The sequence below is a fragment of the Cynocephalus volans genome, chromosome X (genome assembly GCF_027409185.1).
Source record: "Cynocephalus volans isolate mCynVol1 chromosome X, mCynVol1.pri, whole genome shotgun sequence".
NCBI lineage: Eukaryota > Metazoa > Chordata > Mammalia > Dermoptera > Cynocephalidae > Cynocephalus > Cynocephalus volans.
The window spans coordinates 85,448,779-85,467,623 of record NC_084478.1 but is presented as its reverse complement, the minus strand read 5'-3'; the positions used below and the strand labels follow the sequence as shown (position 1 = coordinate 85,467,623).

The following is an 18,845-nucleotide window of genomic DNA, read 5'->3' as shown; positions in this document are numbered from 1 at the left end:
GTACAGAAGTTACTATATAAGTTGATCCTAATTTTTTATACCTTCCCCCTCAGGTGTCTATCACCTGAAGCAATGAGTTCACTACATTCTAAAGATAAACTAAACACTGTATTTTCAGATGGTCTTATCTGTTTGTGAATCTTTTGCCCCTGGCATGATGGTTTTATTGCCTGTGTAAAAATTTTAATATTGACTGTTTCAAACCTTAATTAGCATTTGTCAAAACGCCATCTAGCTAGTACTTGCATTGTAGATTTTATCTGATTTAGTTTTTATTGATCAGGGAAATAAACTTTGTTTTTACCTAGAGAGATTTGCTTTTTAGGGCTTCCTCAGAATTGAGTAGTGGTCCTCAAATTAAATGATTACCCTGATGGCTTGTAGATGGGCTTAGTTAAAGCACTTGATATTTAGCTATCGTTACAAGAATCCATTATTTTATTTTCTCTCAGAAAACCTAGATTTTGTTCTCTCCTTGCCTCTTTACCAAAAGTGAAATTAGGCTCAGGTTTAAGTACTTTTTGCATTATAGTATATGGGGCTATAGAGTCACTCTGAATCAAATTCTAGAGGAAAATAGGTTTTGTAACAGTGGGCAAGGTAAAATTAATTGCCTTTCTGCCTTATCTGAGGGGAGTTTGTCTTTTAACCTATTTAAATCTAAATTCATTACTTCTGAGCTAACATACACTTCATCCTGATAAAAACCTTCTAAAGGTTGCTTTTTTTTTTTTTTTTAAAGAATGCAGTATGCTTTTGTTAGAAAATAAAGGCAGTGATGTTTGTAGTTACTCAGTTTTTGTGTTAAAATGAATAGAAAGTATTGAATTTAGATAGACTTGCCTCATTGGAAAACCTAAATCTAAGCTTTTAAAATATTTACTGCATATTTCCTGCCTTTAACTACTGTTTATTTTCCCTGACTCTATATAAAACCATTACAACTTTCTCTTTTTTTTTTTTTTGCCTTTTTCGTGACTGGCACTTAGCCAGTGAGTGCACCGGCCATTCCTATATAGGATCCGAACCCGTGGCAGGAGCGTCGCCGCGCTCCCAGCGCCGCACTCTCCCGAGTGCGCCGCGGGCTCGGCCCACAACTTTCTCTTTTAATACAGGAAATACTCGTGGTGCAGTGTTTGCTTTCCCAAAGTATTCTTCAGGAAAGTCCTGACCCTCTAACAAATTTTGCTTCTTAAAATGGAGGTTAGCAGGTGTTGGAAAGAAGGTAAGGGTTTTAACACCTAAAGGAAGCTATATAAAAATTAGATGTCGTCAGAAATTTAGAAAGCATTAGGAAATTCACAGAGGGATGGATCTCCTTAGCTCCCCTAGGTTACTCCTGGGCTACTTAACAGCCCTTCTTCGCTATTGTGAGATCCTTGAGGTCAGGGTTTATTTATTTTTTATTTCAATATCAAGTGTCTAGAATATATTTAGTAAACACTATAAAATGAGTAAGTGAATCTTACTCCTTGTGAATAAGAAGTGAACTCACTGATTTTGGATTAAAAATTTGTGTCATTACAGAAAGAGTTTAAATGGCCGTTTTTCTAGGCAAGAGATGTTTGTGGGAGTGACCTGAATTGCCTTTGCTTTGAAATTTTAGTGCTGCACAGGTACTTCAAAGGTATTTTTTTACAAATCATGTACAATTAGAAAATTGTATCTCTTGGTCTTATTTGCTTATATTGTTACTTCTCGATTATGACTATTCTTTTCACTGAGGCATCAGCCCACTGAAAGAAACAGATCGATATGAATTTTTCAGATGTTAAAGCCAGACCAGCAAATTAGAAACTCAGGATGTTGGCCATTTCTGAATCTCTCTTATTTATTCATTATGAAATAATAAGAAAACCATTTAATAGTTAAAGATGGGGCATCTGCATTCTGGGAATTGATACTAATTTAGATTCTTCAAGAAGAAAGCCATCATCTGGAAAGAAATGAATGAGGAAGTTTAACCAGAGGGACAAGGAATGATTTGTAGTTTTAGGTGGTAAGACTGTCATAGGGTTATATTGCATATGTAGGGAAAGATGCTCAAATATCAGAATGAGTAGACACAGATTAGAAACTCTAGTTGTCTTGAGTTAGGAGGGAGGATTAGAGTTGAAGTTGGACAGGTTTGTTGGGTTAATTTCCACTTCTCACTTACCAGAATGCAGAACTTAAGTGATTTTCTTTTATTTCTTTTTAGTTGAATCCTCTCTTCATGTGGTTTCATATAACCTTAATTTCTCTAGGCCTGGATTATATAATTAGTAAACTTCTGACCAACTACTTTTGAATTCTTCAGTATGCTTCCATAAAGTCTTAAGATGGCTTCTATAAGATTTAGAACCACTATTCTGCTTTTTAACGGATTTAGCTCCAAATTTTGTGTAAAAAGAGATTTTCTGTTCTTTGTTTTTAGAGATATGTTTAATGGTACTCAGAAGAGATTTTCAGGGATTTTTGTATTCAGTGTACTTATTTATGAAGGTCTACCTTTTATATATCTTGTTTTGGGACTCTAAGAGAAGGTTTTTAGGTTTTAGTAAGGCCTTGTTTGTTGTAAGTTTTGTGTTCTGTCGTCAGAACAATAAAATTCTTCTTCCAAGATGATTATTCTGTGCTGCCCATGTTCAGTATGATTTGTCAGCTCATAAACTTAATTTTTTTTATGTCTTTAGATGGCCAGTAGGCATGAATGATTTTTTGTAATGATGTAAAATAGACAAAGTGTTCTTTATTTTCTGTTATAGTAATTCCTTTTCTCCCCTTCCTTTTTTTTCTTCTTGTAAAGAAGTGATAAGATAATCTACAGAATGGTAGAAAACATTTGCAAATCCTGTGTCTCATAAGGGTTTAATATCCAGAATTTATAAAGAACTCTTACAAGTGAACAATAAAAAGACAACCCAATTAAAAAATGACAAAAGACTTGAGTAGCCATCCCTTTACTTTTTTTAATTGTAGCAAAATATACATAACATAAAATTTGCCATCTTAATGATTTTTAAGTATACAGTTTATTAGTGTTAAGTATATTCACATTGTTATGCAACCAATCTCCAGAAATTTTCATCTTGCAAAACTGAAACTTTATACTCATTAAGCAGCAACACTCCATTATCCCAGCATCCCTTTGCTTTTAATTTGTCTTTACATTTAAAATGGGTTTCTTGTAGACAACATATAATTTGGTCTTGTTTTTTTAATCCACTCTGACGCTTGACTTTATCCACACTGACAGTTTGGCTTTTAGTTGGTATATTTAGACCATTCACATTTAAAGTGAATTTTGATTTGGTTGGATTAATATCTCCCATATTTGTAACTGTTTTTTATTCATTGAACTTATTGTTTCTTGCTTTATCTTCCTTTTTTGTCCCTTTGGTTTTATTTAATTTTTTTATTTTAAAATTTATTTATTTAATTGTACATTTTTATGGGGTACAGTTTGTTGTTTCAATACATGTATATATTGTATAGGATCCAATGAGAATAGTTAGCATATCTGTCACCTAAACACTTATCATTTCTTTGTGGTTATAACATTCAAGATCCTCTTTTCTGTCTGTATTGAAATATAAAATATTATTAGGTATAGTTAGTCGCCCTAGAGCACCAGAACTTATTCAGCTTATTTTTCCTATCTAACTGTAGCTTGATAACTTTGTAACTTTGTACCCATTGACCAACCTCTTGGTCAGTTGACCAATCCATTGACCCCCTTGTCTCTCCTCCTCCCCTTCCCAACCTCTGGTAATCACTATTCTACTCTTTCTTTCTTTTTTTTTTGTTACAAAACAAGTGATAATACATTTAAAAAGACTAAGATCATAGAAAATATGTTCTCTGACCACAATAACAGAAGGAAATTTAGAAAATTCACAAACGTGTGGAAATTAACACTCCTAAGTAAACAATGGGTTAAAAAGAAAAATCATAGGGAAATTATAGAGTATTTTAAGATAAAAATCACAGTGCAACATATCAAAATTTATAGGATGTAGGGCTCATGCAGTGCTCAGAGGAAAATTTATTCTTGTAAACAGCTATATTAAAAATAAGAAAAATCACATCAGTAATGTAAACTTCTGCCTTAAGAAAATAGAAAAAGGTGGGAGTTTCAAGATGGCGGCGGCTGCGGCGGCTGGCGTGGAGTAGCTGAGGTGAAAAAGGTGGCCACTGGGCCTCAGGCAGCCGGGAAACTTGTGGACCTTTCTCTGGCCATCTCTTAAGGGAGGACTGCTGCTGCTGGCCGGTCGTGGGGGCTCAACGCCACTTTGCCCCCGGCAGGAGAGGCTGCCTCATTTACAGGCAACAGCTTTGAAGTGTGGAGCAGGAAAAGAACTGATTCTTAGCGCAAAAGTGAGTCTTGAAACAGGGAACACAGCGCCAGGGCTGCTGTGGATGCAGCCAGGATCCCGGAGGCTGGGGCCGCACTGAAGGCGGCCAGCTGCCCTATCCAGGATTCGAGGTTTCAGGCCGGCATTAAAGAAGACTCCTGGGAGCGCCCGAGCGGCGCCGCGACTGAACAGCCCGAGGCGGCAGCGCGGAGAACACGGAAGGCAACAAACCAGAGACAGAGCGAGCGCCCGACCTGGCACAGCACTGTGAGTGATCCCTGGCACAGCTCTGTTCGGGGGGTGGATGCCCACGCGGCTCCCCGCCTGCACCACCAGGCCACTCTCTGCCCCGGTGCTGCCTCCATTTTCCCAGGTGCGGGCAGCTCCGCCCTGCTCGGCCATCACTGAGCCCATTTGCTTGGCCTGGCGCGGGGCTTTCCGGACCCTGCGGGCCGACCTCCTCTCCCACTCCCTCCACGGTTCTCTGGCAGGGCTGGGGGTGTGGGGCGTCCCAACCAGTTTTGGGAGGGCTAGGAAGTACGGGCGGGCCGACTGTCACTCCACCACACCTGGACTCCGGCCCCAGTAAACTTCCTGTTACTGGGAGGCAGATACCATCTCTGCGACCACCAGTTTGGAAAAAAGCCTAACGAATTTCTGGTTGGGAATAGTGTGGTAGGAGAGTTCCCAGGTCTGCTTGAACCTGCCGGAGAGCAGGCTGCAGGCGGGCACTAGACTCGGTTTATACCGGGGGGATACAAAGGTGAGCAAGACCCGAGAAAGATCTACACAGTGCTACAAAGGCACCCAGAGAGACTGGTCGTCTGTGCCTAGCAGAAACCTGGTAGACTTCCTGGGCGAGGCGGTGCTGAGCAGGGTCTTGAAGGTCCAGCTGATAGACGAGGGGTGCAGAAGACACGCCCCAACCCAGCACAGTGTGCACAGAGGGGGGAGACGTGCGGCCAGGGAGGCGGAGACTCGACAGAAACCACACACCCGGTGGGGTCGCCACTGCACGATCTAACAGCCTGGGCCAGAGCACACGGAACGGGGAGAAGTCCTGTACAGAAAGTGAAAGCTCAACAGAGATCACACACCCTGTGGTACGTGATCCACCAGCCCAGCAGAGTACAAGCTGACCAGAAAGGTGGATCCCCGGAGAAGCCCAAGACCCGAGGCAACCACACACACAAGACACTAGAGGCCAACTGAGCAGTCACGGCGGGAGCCATACCAAATTGGCAACCACAGCAACATCCTAGTTAGTCATTAGTCTCAAACCGGTGGACTGTGAAACCCCCTGCCACAATGAATAAACACCAAAAAAAAGACACCAGAAATACAAAAAATCAAGAAAGTACACCACCAAAAGTTAATAAATCTCATACTCTAGATCCTATAGAACAAGAAGCCCTTGAAATAACTGATAAGGAATTTCGAGTGATAATTCTAAGGAAACTGAATGAGATACAAGAAAACTCAGCTAGACATCATGATGAAATGAGGAAAAGTATACAGGATCTGAAAGAGGAAATATACAAGGAAATCAATGTCCTGAAAAAAAATGTAGCAGAACTTGCTGAACTGAAGAAGTTATTCAGCGAAATAAAAAACACAACGGAGAGTTTAACCAGCAGGCTTGTCGAAGTTGAAGAGAGAACCTCTGAACTTGAAGATGGGCTGTTTGAAATAACACAAGCAGACAAAAAGAAAGAAAAAAGAATCAAGGACATGGAAGAAAATCTGAGAGAGATATCAGACAACCTCAAGCGCTCAAATATCCGAGTCATGGGTATTCCAGAAGGAGAGGAAAATGGAGATTCCATTGAAAACATATTCAACAAAATAGTGGCAGAAAACTTCCCAGGTATAGGAAAAATCACAGATCTTCAGATCCAGGAAGCTCAACGATCTCCAAACGTATTCAACCCAAAAAGGCCTTCTCCAAGACATGTCATAGTCAAATTGGCAAAACTCAGAGACAAAGAGAGAATCTTAAAAGCTGCAAGAGAGAAGCGTCAAATCACCTATAAGGGAGCCCCAATCAGGTTAACATCAGACTTTTCATCACAAACCCTAAAAGCTAGACAGGAATGGGATGATATATTCAAAATACTAAAAGACAAAGATTGCCAGCCAAGAATACTCTACCCTGCAAGGCTATCCTTCCGAAATGAGGGGCAAATAGTATATTTCTCAGACAAACAAAAACTGCGGGAGTTCACTACCACAAGACCACCCTTACAAGAAATCCTCAAGGGAGTACTGGGTTTGGTTCCTGAAAAATAACTACCACTGCCATAAAAACCTAAGAAAAATCTAAACCCGCTAGTACAATAAAAATGGCATTCATGAAGAGAAAACAAGCTAACAAAAACACTATCTACAACCTAAGGAACCAACAAACAAAGAAACCAAACAGTAAATCAGAAAGCAAGGAACAAAAGACACCTAAGACAACCAAACAACCAATAAAATGCTAAGAATAAATCAACACCTTTCAATAACAACTCTTAATGTTAAAGGCTTAAATTCCCCAATTAAAAGACACAGACTGGCTGACTGGATCAAAAAGCAGGCCCCAACTATATGCTGCCTACAAGAGACCCACCTCACCCATAAAGATTCACACAGACTAAGAGTAAAAGGATGGAAAAAGATTTACCATGCAAACAGAAAAGAAAAACGAGCTGGAGTGGCTATTCTTATATCTGACAAAATAGACTTTAAACTAAAAACCATAAAAAGAGACAATGAGGGACACTACTTAATGATAAAAGGACTGATCCATCAAGAAGACATAACAATCATAAATATGTACGCACCCAATGTTGGAGCAGCCAGATTTATAAAACAAACTCTATTAGACCTAAAGAAGGAAATAGACACTAATACCATAATAGCAGGGGACCTGAACACTCCACTGTCAATATTAGACAGATCATCTAGGCAAAGAATCAGTAGAGAAACACAAGATCTAAACAAGACTCTAGACCAATTGGAATTGGCAGATATCTACAGAACATTCCACCCAACAACCTCAGAATATTCATTCTTCTCATCAGCACATGGATCATTCTCCAAGATAGATCACATATTAGGTCACAAATCAAGTCTCAATAAATTCAAAAAAATTGGAATTATCCCATGTATCTTCTCAGACCACAATGGATTAAAACTAGAAATTAATAACAAACAAAACTCTGGAAACTATACAAACACATGGAAATTAAACAGCATTCTACTTAATGACATATGGGTCCAAGAAGAAATCAAGCAGGAAATCAAAAAGTTTATTGAAACTAATGAAAACAATGATACATCATACCAAAACCTGTGGGATACTGCAAAAGCAGTATTGAGGGGAAAATTTATTGCATTAAATGCTCACTTCAGAAGAATGGAAAGATGGCAAGTGAACAACCTAACACTTCACCTTAAAGAACTAGAAAAACAAGAACAATCCAATCCTAAAGTTAGCAGACGGAAAGAAATCATTAAGATCAGAGCAGAACTGAATGAAATTGAAACCCAAAAAACAATTCAAAAGATCAACGAATCAAAAAGTTGGTTTTCTGAAAAGATAAATAAAATTGACAAACCATTAGCATGGCTAACAAAAAAAAGAAGAGAGAAGACTCAAATAACAAAAATTAGAAATGAAAAAGGCGATATTACAACTGATTCATCTGAAATACAAGGAATCATTCGAGACTACTATAAACAACTATACGCCAACAAATTTGAAAATCTGGAGGAAATGGATAAATTTCTGGACACACACAAGCTCCCAAAACTGAACCGTGAAGACGTAGAAAATTTGAACAGACCAATAACAATAAAGGAGATTGAAGCTGTTATCAGAAGGCTCCCAACAAAGAAAAGCCCAGGACCAGATGGATTCACAGCAGAATTTTACCAAACATTCAAACAGGAATTGACACCGATTCTTTACAAACTATTCCAAAAGACTGAAACGGACGCAAATCTCCCAAACTCATTCTATGAAGCAAACATCATCCTGATACCAAAACCAGGTAAAGATATAACCAAAAAAGAAAACTACAGGCCGATATCCTTGATGAATATAGATGCAAAAATCCTCACTAAAATACTAGCAAACAGAATACAGCAACACATACGAAAAATTATTCATCACGATCAAGTGGGATTCATCCCAGGGATGCAAGGTTGGTTCAACATACGCAAATCAATAAATGTGATACACCATATTAATAAACTCAAACACAAGGACCATATGATCATCTCTATAGATGCTGAAAAAGCATTTGATAAAGTTCAGCACTCATTCATGACAAAGACCCTCTATAAGTTAGGTATAGAGGGAAAGTATCTCAACATAATTAAAGCCATATATGCCAAACCCACTGCCAATATCATCCTGAATGGGGAAAAGCTGAAAGCTTTTCCTTTAAGAACAGGCACTAGACAAGGATGCCCACTCTCACCACTCCTATTCAACATAGTGTTGGAAGTACTAGCCAGAGCAATCAGAGAAGAGAAGGAAATAAAGGGCATCCAGATTGGAAAAGATGAAGTCAAACTGTCCCTGTTTGCAGATGACATGATCCTGTATATCGAACAGCCTAAAACCTCTACAAAAAAACTGTTGGAATTGATAAATGATTTCAGCACAGTAGCAGGATACAAAATCAACACACAAAAATCAGTAGCATTTCTTTTCTCCAATAGTGAACATGCAGAAGGAGAAATCAAGAAAGCCTGCCCATTTACAATAGCCACCAAAAAAATAAAATACTTAGGAATTGAGTTAACCAAGGAGGTGAAAAATCTCTATAATGAGAACTACAAACCACTGCTGAGAGAAATTAGAGAGGATACAAGAAGATGGAAAGATATTCCATGCTCTTGGATTGGAAGAATCAACATAGTGAAAATGTCCATACTACCCAAAGTGATATACAAATTCAATGCAATCCCCATCAAAATTCCAAAGACATTTTTCTCAGAAATGGAAAAAACTATTCAGACATATATATGGAACAATAAAAGACCACGAATAGCCAAAGCAATGCTCAGCAAAAAAAATAAAGCTGGAGGCATAACACTACCTGACTTTAAGCTATACTACAAAGCTATAATAACCAAAACAGTATGGTACTGGCATAAAAACAGACACACTGACCAATGGAATAGAATAGAGAATCCAGAAATCAACCCTCACACTTACTGCCATCTGATCTTTGACAAAGGCACGAAGCCTATTCACTGGGGAAGGGACTGCCTCTTCAGCAAGTGGTGCTGGGATAACTGGATATCGTTATGCAGGAGAATGAAACTAGATCCATACCTCTCACCATATACTAAAATCAACTCAAAATGGATTAAGGATTTAAATATACACCCTGAGAAAATAAAACTTCTTAAAGAAAACATAGGGGAAACACTTCAGGAAATAGGACTGGGCACAGACTTCATGAATACGACCCCAAAAGCACGGGCAACCAAAGGAAAAATAAACAAATGGGATTATATCAAACTAAAAAGCTTCTGCACAGCAAAAGAAACAATTAAAAGAGTTAAAAGACAACCAACAGAGTGGGAGAAAATATTTGCAAAATATACATCTGACAAAGGATTAATATCCAGAATATATAAGGAACTCAAACAACTTTACAAGAAGAAAACAAGCAACCCAATTAAAAAATGGGCAAAAGAGCTAAGTAGGCATTTCTCTAAGGAAGATATCCAAATGGCCAACAGACATATGAAAAAATGCTCAACATCACTCAGCATCCGGGAAATGCAAATCAAAACCACATTGAGATACCATCTAACCCCAGTTAGGATGGCTAAAATCCAAAAGACTATGAACGATAAATGCTGGCGAGGCTGCGGAGAAAAAGGAACTCTCATACATTGTTGGTGGGACTGCAAAATGGTGCAGCCTCTATGGAAAATGGTATGGAGGTTCCTTAAACAATTGCAAATAGATCTACCATACGACCCAGCCATCCCACTGTTGTGAATATACCCAGAGGAATGGAAATCATCAAGTCGAAGGTATACCTGTTCCCCAATGTTCATCGCAGCACTCTTTACAATAGCCAAGAGTTGGAACCAGCCCAAATGCCCATCATCAGATGAGTGGATACGGAAAATGTGGTACATCTACACAATGGAATAGTACTCAGCCATAAAAACGAATGAAATACTGCCATTTGCAACAACATGGATGGACCTCGAGAGAATTATATTAAGTGAAACAAGTCAGGCACAGAAAGAGAAATACCACATGTTCTCACTTATTGGTGGGAGCTAAAAATTAATATATAAATTCACACACACACATACATACACACACAAACGGGGGGGGGGGGGGAAGAAGATATAACAACCACAATTATTTGAAGTTGATACAACAAACAAACAGAAAGGACATGGTTGGGGGGGAGGGGGGGAGGGAGAAGGGAGGGAGGTTTTGGTGATGGGGAGCATTAATCAGCTACAATGTATATCGACAAAATAAAATTAAAAAAAAAAAAGTGAAAAAAAAATAAAAATAAAAATAAAAAATATTGAAAAAAAAAAAAAAGAAAATAGAAAAAGAAGAGCAAACTAAATCAAAAGCAAATATAAGTAGGAAATAAAGATTACAGCAGAAATATATGAAATAGGGAATTAAAAAACAATAGAGAAAATCAACAAAACCAAAAGTTGATTCTTTAAAACGATCAGCAAAACTTGCAAACCTTTATCTAGACCAAGGGAAAAAAAGAAAATATGGAAATTATTAAAATCAGAAATAAGGAAGGGCATTATTACATTGTCATTATGGTTTTTTGTGGTGGTAAGATTTAGTTTCTCTTTTTTGTTTGCATTTTTGTTCTACCAGTGGGTTTTGTTCTCTCCTGTGTATTTGTGGTAGTGATTATCATTTTTCAAATTCCAGATGCAGGACTTCCTTGAGGATTTCTTGTAGGGCTGGTCATGTGATGGTGAACTCCTGCAGTTTTTGCTTGTCTGGAAAATTCTCTTTCTCCCTCATTTCTGTCCCTCATTTCTGAAGGGATAGCCTTGCTAGATATAGTATTCTTGGCTGGCAGTTTTTTTCTTTTAGTATTTTGAATATATCATCTGATTTTCTTCTGGCCTGTAGAGTTTCTAATGAGAAGTCTGCTGTTAGTCTGATAAGGCTCCCTTATCGGTGACTTGAGGCTCTTCTCTTGCTTCTTTTAAGATTCTCTCTCTGTCTTTGAGCCTTGCCAGTTTGACTATAATGAGTCTTGGACAGGAGCTTTTTGGGTTGAATTTGTTTGGGAATCTTTGAGTCTCCCAGATCTGAAGGTCCATGTCTCTCCCTATGCGTGGGAAATTTTTCATTATTATTTCATTGAATAGGATTTTCTGTGCCTTTGCCTTTCTCCTCCTCCTCTGGAACAACCATGATTTGAATGCTTGCATGCTTAAGGTTGTCTGCTAGCTCTCTAAGATTTTCTTCATTTTTTAATATTCTTTTTTCCTTTCTTTCTCTGCCTGGGTTATTCAAAAAGACTATTTTCAAGATCATAAATTCTTTCTGCTTGTTCTAGCCTGCTGCTTAAGCTATTGGTTGTGTTTTTTATTTCACTGTGTGAATCTTTCAGTTCCATGCGTTCTGCTATGTTATTCTTTAAGGTGTTAATCTCTTTGTAAATTTCTTCCGTCATATTCTGGATTTTTTTTTCTCATTTTATTATGTTGTCTAATGAGTCTTGTATCTCAGTGAGTTTCCTTATGATTGTTGCTTGGAATTCGTTTTCAGACGTTTCAGGGGTTTCCTGTTCTATAGGGTCTGGTATTTGAGAGTTACTATTCATTTGGTGATCTCATTTTCTTGGGGTTTTATATTTCTAGTATCTCTATGTTGATGTCTGGTCATCTGGTAGAGCAGTTGCTTCTATTACTCTGGAGTGGGCTTTGAGGATAGAGACATCCTCTTCTTTTTCTGGTCTCCTCTGGTTTGACTCTCCTTGTGTCAAGGAGTATCTGGCAGTCTGCCTACACAGTGACTGTGGCTTCTGCTGTGATGTCAAGCTGCTTTTGTGGCAGCTGTGGCAGCTATGGTGTTGGACCATCCACGTGGAAGTGGTGTTTTTGGTATTCTCTCTTGCCTTCTTCTGGGTGGTGGCGCTGCCCTCAGCTCCTGCCTATGCCCCCATGTGTTCTCTCTTGCCTGCTTCCAGGCGGCGGGGTGGGGTGGGGGGGCTGCGCTCAGCTCCTCTGCCTTTGGTTTTAGTTGAACATTTTATATTAGTTTCTTTATCTCCTGTTAGCATATCAGTTATATTTCTTTAAATTTTCTTTTGTTGTTTGCCTTAGAGTTTGCAGTATACATTTATAACTAGTCTAAGTCCACTTTCAAATAACACTATGCCACTTCAGAAGTAGTGCAGGTACCTTATAACAGAGTATTACCAATTCCTTTCTCTCATACCGTATAACATTGCTGTTAATCATTTCACTTATCCATAAGCTATTTTTGGATACATTTTTGCTATTATTATTTTGAACAGTTACTTATTACGTCAATTAAGAAAAATAAAAGATGTTATTTTATCTTCATTTATTCCTTTTCTAATGCTCTTCCTTTCTTTATGTAGATCTGTGTTTTTGACCTATATAACATTCTTTCTCTCTGAAGAACTTCTTTTAACATTTCTTGCAAGTCAGGTCTACTGGTGACAAATTCTCTCTGATTTTGTTTGTTTGAGAAGGTCTATTTTTCCTTTACTTTTGAAGGATTATTTTTCTGGCTGCATTATTCTAGGCTGGTATATATATATTTTTTTTCTTTCAGCACTTTAAATGTTTCAATCCACTCTCTTCCTGCTTGCATGGTTTGTAGTGATTTTTCTCTTTGTCTTTGGTCTTCTGCTATTTGAATATGATATAGGTAGGTGTAGATTTTTTTGGTATTTATCCTGCTTGGTGTTCTCTGTGCTTCCTGGCTCTGTGGTGTTTGTCATTAATTTTGTAAGATTTTCCACCATTATTACAAGTCTACTGATGAGCTCATCAAAGACATTCTTCATTTCTTTTACAGTGTTTTTGATTTGTACCATTTCCTTTTGATTTTTTGAATTTCCATTTGTCCATTTATATTACCTATCTGTTCTTACTTTTTCTATTAGAATCCTTATCATATTAGTCATAGTTATTTTAAATCCCTATCTGATAATTCCAAATTCTGTGTTATATGAGTCTTTCTGATGCTTGCTTTGTATGTTTAAACTATGTTTTTTCTTGCCTTTTAGCATGTCTTTTTTTTTTTTGGTTGAAAGCTGGACATGTTATATCTGGTAATAAGTGAGGTAATCAGGCTTTTATTATGAGGTTTTATGTTAATCTGGCTAGGAGCTGAACTGTGTTTAATGTTTTTTGTAGATTGTAGGTGTCAGAAGCTTCAGTTTCCTATGGTTTCTTTTTTTTTCCCCTTGTTGTCTTTGGGTTTCCCTAAGAATTCCTTCTTAAGCAAAGTCTGTGTCTTGTAGCTTTCTCAGTTATAATTTACCATTATTATACTGGAACCCTGTTTGTGTAGTGGTAAGGAATTGGGGAGGGGAAGTGTTTTGTAATCTTATGATTAAATCTCAATTTTTTTAGCTCCTGAGTCTCTGGTTTGTGACCTTCAGAAGTGTTTCTTAGCTTTTCCCTTTCTCCCCTCCACTTAGGTGAGACAGGAAGGGTAGAAGCGTATGGGGTTTTCTAATTTCCCTTCCTCCAGGTAGATAACGCTATGGGCATATTTCAGTATGGTTACTTTCCTCTCCCTTCTGCTCAAGGCACAAAGAGATTTTCCTCAAATCTTTATGATGAAAACCTCCTAAAAACCTTGTGGGGCTCCTGGAGGATAAACCTAGGAAAGTGTTGGGGTTTACATACGTAAAAAAAACAGTGGAGGATACCAAAAATTAAGCCACAGACAGCTTTGGCATTTCACATAGACTATTTATTTTAAAAAACAAAAACAAAACTAACCAGTGACCTATGACATAGAAAGAGTTTGGAAGTCATCATTCCCGTCCTCACAAGAAAAAATGCAGCACGGACTGAAAATTAATAACCTATTGTAGACACATTAGAAAATTGAAGTCATAGGGCAAAACACCACCAAAAAAACTGGAGAGACAGGCAGATACAGGTGGAGTATCCCTTATCCAAAATACTTGGGACCAGAAGAGTTTCAGATTTTTTTCAGATTTCAAAATGTTTGCAGATACTTTAACCTGCTGAGCACATCCCTAATCTGGAAACCTGAAATCCAAAATGCTCCAATGACCATTTCCTTTGAGAGTCATGTTGGCCCTTAGAGATTTTGGAGTATTTTGGATTTGGGGAACAGGGATGCTAAGCCTGTATAGAGAATAATAGTTTAAACAGTAATTGACAAATTGCTGGAGGCCAAGTATGGATTAGCATTTAGGTTGATGCCATCTCTTGGCAGCAGTGAATTTATTATATCACAAAAAGGTAGAAGAAAAATACCGCCAGTAATCTTATCTAGATAATACCCACTATTAACATTTTTGGGTGTGATTTATAGCAATATTTTTATGCATTTTTAACATAGTTATAATCATGCTTCATTGACAATTTGTAACCTGCTATGTTTGGTTAACATTGTAGCATGAGCCATTTTTCATATTGTATTTGAACTTTTTTGAATTTACTGGCTATTATGATATTGTATGACTTATGTGATAGTAAAAAAAAATATTATATATAACACTTCATAGAATTTAGTAAGTTGTAGTTTTTTTTGTTTTGGGGTTTTTTTTTTTGGCAGCTGGCTGGTACAGAGATCAAACCTTGGACCAACAGCACCACACTTTAACCAGCTGAGCTAACCTGCCAGCCCTAGTTGTAGTTTTTTTGCATTTGTTCGTGCATTTTATTTACTTTTAAATGAAAATGTTCACAATTTTTTTCAAAAGTTTCTGTAAGGGAATCAGAATGTCTTTTACATTGCTTTATTTATTTATTAGCACAATCACATTGATTTGTTACTAACCAAAGGGATTATCCTAATTAAGTAAACACTTGGAAATAGTTGCATGTAAAATGCTTGTGATAGAGATAATTGAACATAGTAATGAAAAAAAGAAGCATTATCGATATTTGCTCGTTAAACTGAGCTTATTTAGTTTCACAGCTAATTCCTGTACAAAGTGATAGTGGAATTTTTATTATACCTTTTCACAGATTCAAGTACAGGTGTCATCATTTATAACACATTCTACCATTAATTTCCAATCTTTTACTTTTCATTGTGCTTTCCTTCCCATCCCATTTCTGGTGTTGAACCAATGCGCCATTAGTAAATTCGCAGACAGTCTAAGTTTTTCTGCCATCAGTCCATAGTTTCTTCAAGCTTCTTTCTTGGTTCACAAGAAAACTGTGTTATTTCTAAAGAACTCTCAGTTTTTATGGCGAGGGATTTGCTGTCAAGTGATGACGCAATCTGGCGTGGCCATTGTACCCACTTTTCACAGTGCCACTCCTACTCCTACTTCCTTCATATAGTCATCAAAATCTTTACTCTGTACCAGATGTCATCTTTCTTGACCTTAGTGTTATCAGCACCATGCTCTAACCAACTGAGCTAACCAGCCAGCCTCCAGATGTCATCTTTCTACCAGCTGCTGAATGGTAGCCATGGTGGGCATGAGCAGGTGGGCATGGGGAGTGGGGTTTTGTTTGGGAAGTGGGGCATATGGCCATGGGAGTCATGCCTTGTTCCACCCGTACTGACCCCTTTCCCTTGGGCCAGGAGATACAGACCAGTGCCAACTGGCCCCAGGATGCAAGGGCTCCTTGGGCACTTCCTGCAAGCCAAGTTGCTTTATTTTTAAAGTAATACGCCATTTAAAAAAATTAACTATGTTTCCTTCAGATTTTAAAAATTAAAATAACTAGAATATTGTAAATAAAGCTAAGGTCCCAGTTGACTCTTTTTAAATCTGCCTATGTTGGTTCATGTGGCTCTAGTTCATTCATTTAACTGCTATATAGCATTCCATCATTTATCCATTCCATTTTTATGGATATTTAGGTTATTTCCAGATTTTCTCTGGTACCAACAGTGCTGCAGTTTATACTTAACTTTTTTCATAACTTTTAAATTTTTTTTTTTTTTTTTGTCTTTTTCGTGACCGGCACTCAGCCAGTGAGTGCACCGGCCAGTCCTATATAGGATCCGAACCCACGGCGGGAGCGTCGCCGCACTCCCAGTGCCACACTCTCCCGAGTGCGCCACGGGCTCGGCCCTAAATTTTTTTTATTGTGGTAAACATATAACATAAGAATTTCCATTTCAAGCATTTTTAAACATACAATTACATGGAATTAATTACATTCACAATGCTGTATAACCACTAACTCTGTTGTGAAAACTTTTTCGTCATCCTAAACATACACTTTCTACCCCAATTTTTTTTTCCCTCCTATGGCTGGTACAGGGATCAAATCCTAGACCTTGGTATTGACTATCAGCACCGTGCTCTAACAAGCTGAGCTAATCAGCTGGCCCTCTCTACCAATTAAGCAATAACTTCTCATTATCTCCTCTGCCCTCCTGCCCTTTCCCATTTCTGGTAACCTCTAATCTAATTGTGTGTCTGAAAGATTTTTCTTTTCAGTTAATTTTTTCTCAATTGATCCCTGATAATTCTACATTTATGGAGTACATTATAATATTAGAACACATTTACACTGTGTGCAATGATTATATCAGGATGCCAATTATGTACATTGCTTTGGGTAGTATGGTCATTTTGATGATATTGATTCTTCCAATCCATGAGTGTGGGATGTCTTTCCATTTTTTGTGTGTTTTTTCATTTCTTTGATCAGTGTTTCCTAGTTAGTTTTCCTTGTAGAGATCTTTCACTTTTGGTTAAATTTATTCCTAGGTATTTGTTCATATCTTTAATGGCCATGTGTGACACCAACTTTATTTTCATTAATAAATTTGCATGATATATCAGATGACTTTTTAAACATTTACCATTTTAACCATTTTTAATTGTACAATTCAGTGGCATTAGGTTTATTAACAGTTTTGTGCAACCATCACTACTGTCCATTTCTAGACTTTTTAAAAATCGTTCCAAACAGAAACTCTACCCATGTGCAACTACCCATTCCCCCTCCCACCTCCAGCCCTTGATAATTCTGTTGTACTTTGACTCTATGAAATTTGCCTATTCTAAATATTTCATATGAGTGGACAAAATTTATACTTTTGTTGTGTCTGACTTATTTCACTTACTATAATGTTTTCAAAGTTCGTCTCTGTAGCATGTATCAGAATTTCATTCCTTTTATTCCATCGTGTGTGTGTGTGTGTGTATGTGTGTGTATCACATTTTATTTATCCATTCATCTGTTTTTGATGGACATTTCAGTTATTTCCATCTTTTGTCTATGGTGAATAATGCTGCTGTCAACATTGTTGTGCAAGTCTTTGAGTTCGAGTCCTTGGTTTCATTTCTTTTGAGTACAGTAGCGCTCCCTCCTGCTCCCATCCATGGTATCCCTTTTTACAGTTTTAGTTACTCTTGGTCAACTGCAGTCTGAAAATATTAAATGGAGAATTCCAGAAATAAACAATTCATAAGTTTTAAATTACATGCTATTCTGAGTAGCATGGTGAAATTTTACACCATCCTGCTCTGTCTCGTCCGGGATGTGAATCATCCCTTTGTCCAGTGAATCTATGCTATATATGTTACCTGCCCATTAGTCATTGACATCGTCCACTCCTGACCTCCACCGATTGACAATGTCCAGGCCTTGATCAACTGAAGACAAAGATCGTACTGACATCGTCAGGATGTCAATAGTAGCCAAAGGTTGTGTTACAGTGCCTATGTCATTAACTCCACTTCATCTCATCCCATAGGCATTTTATCATCTCACATCCTCATCAGAAGGATGAGAACAGTACAATAAGATATTTTGAGATAGACCACATTTACATAACTTTTATTACAGTCTATTGTTATAATTGTTCTATTTTATTATTGTTGTTGTTAATCTCTTATTGTGCTTAATATACAAATTAACTTTATCATAGGTATGTATGGTATAGGAAAAAACAGTATTTATAGGGTTTGGTATAATCCACAATTTTAGACATCCACTGGGGTTCTTATCCCCTGCAGATAAGGGGAGATTGCTGTATATACCTAGAAGTGTAATTGCTGGTTCATGTGGTAATTCTATATTTATCTTTTGAGGGACCACTATACTGGTTTTTCATGGTGGCTCCACCATTTGACATTCCTACCAGCAATGCCAGTTTCTCCACATCCTCACCCATGCTTGTTAATTTTCATTTTTTTGGATAATAGCCTCCTAATGGGTGTGAAGTGGTATTTCATTGTGCTTTTGCTATGCATTTCCCTAATGGCTAGTGATGTAGAGTATCTTTTCACATACTTGTTGGCCATTTCTATGCTGTCTTTTAGAGACAAGTCTATT

At 37.6% G+C, this 18,845-nt stretch overlaps 1 protein-coding gene and 1 pseudogene across 5 annotated transcripts in view; one reads left to right on the top strand and one right to left on the bottom strand.

Moving 5' to 3' along the window:
- ATRX (ATRX chromatin remodeler) overlaps window positions 1–18,845 on the top strand; it is a 222,154-nt gene that overhangs the window by 16,117 nt on the left and 187,192 nt on the right. The gene's annotated exons all lie outside the window — the stretch shown is intronic.
- Window positions 15,548–16,018, bottom strand: LOC134367730 (fatty acid-binding protein 5-like; annotated as a pseudogene).